Source organism: Numida meleagris, chromosome 27, assembly GCF_002078875.1.
Source record: "Numida meleagris isolate 19003 breed g44 Domestic line chromosome 27, NumMel1.0, whole genome shotgun sequence".
Lineage (NCBI taxonomy): Eukaryota > Metazoa > Chordata > Aves > Galliformes > Numididae > Numida > Numida meleagris.
This window is the reverse complement of record NC_034435.1, coordinates 5,060,930-5,062,310: the sequence shown is the minus strand read 5'-3', so window position 1 is coordinate 5,062,310 and position 1,381 is coordinate 5,060,930. Positions and strand designations below refer to the sequence as shown.

General features: G+C 50.8%; 1 long non-coding RNA gene across 1 annotated transcript in view; it reads right to left on the bottom strand.

The window, feature by feature from the left end:
* LOC110388766 overlaps positions 7–1,381 on the bottom strand; it is a 10,101-nt gene continuing 8,726 nt past the window's right edge. Inside the window, exon 4 of the long non-coding RNA XR_002432977.1 lies at positions 7–639. This is a non-coding gene — a long non-coding RNA (uncharacterized LOC110388766). The remainder of the gene's footprint in view (positions 640–1,381) is intronic.

Here is a 1,381-nt window from a genome sequence, read left to right as displayed (position 1 = left end):
CCAAGGAGAACGCCGCACCAAAGGCCCAGGCCCAGGCCCAACGCCAAGGAGAACGCCGCACCAAAGGCCCAGGCCCAGGCCCAACACCAAGGAGAACGCCGCACCAAAGGCCCAGGCCCAGGCCCAACGCCAAGGAGAACGCCGCACCAAAGGCCCAGGCCCAGGCCCAACGCCAAAGAGAACGCCGCACCAAAGGCCCCAGCCCAACGCCAACGCCAAGGGTAACACTGCACTGAAGTCCAAGGCCAAAGGCCCGGAGAACACTGGAAAGAACTCAAATGCAAGGTAAAGAAAACACCAAGAGAAATCAAAGGCTAAGGTAGGGACAAGGAGAACAACAGAGGGAAAGGACAGAGGCAAGGAGAACTCAGGAGAAAAGGCACAGGCAGCCTTCAGGGTACCCTAAAGTGTACTACTGAGCTCTAACAGCACTATATTCAGTCACACTACCTCATGGCGAAACAGTGGTAGGTGTACGTTGCCCTTACCCATTACAGCAAACAGTACACAGTCAGGAAAGCCGAGTTCAAGGGCATTCCAGGAAATCCAGATTTCCATTTCTTGATGACTTCATGAAGAGCCACAGATCTCGGTGCAGTTCTTGAACTGCCCAGGAGCACCACAGTTCTCCGCTGGCACCTGTTGAGCACAACGCAATAATGAAGGCTCTGTCCCGTACATACAGGGGCTGCACCCTGTGCACATTGCTCTTACCAGCAGCACCACATCAAGACACCTGGGGCTGAGACATGACAACGCAAAGGGGTTCGGTAATCAGGGCACAGTTGGGGCAGGCAGGAAATTCCACGTGCTCAGCAGCACTGGAAAACTCACTGAGTGCACCCATCGGTACAATCCATGTTCCCTACCAGACCCATCACAGCCATTTTGTGCCGCTCCCAGCGTGCAGTAGTCCGAACGCCAACCTTCTTCGAGCCATTGAGTCCCACACCTGCAGACCTAGCAAGGAAATGGTGCCAGGGAAACAGCAGGGAGAGGGGACAGGGCAGCAGTGCTACAGCGTATGAGTAGGGCCTGCCAGTGCAGGGTCTCAGTGCATGTTCACAGTAGTCATCTACAGTGGTTAGAGTGGGCAGTGCTGACTGCATTATTTAACACTTGGCCTACTACTGTTACGGTTGGGTATGTTTTCAAAATAGGGTTCATACACTAATAAACAGGGTAATTACAGTTACAGTTCCATTATTTTAGGACTGCGGTTACTGTTTAAGTTATTCTTACAGGGACTTGTCCAGATTAGTTCTAGAGGATTTTTAGGATAAGGATATTAAAAATGATATTCAGGAGCATTAGGGTTGTAATTAAAGCTAGTTATAGGATTAAGGCTACAGTTAGTTAACAATGGTTTTTTACATTACAA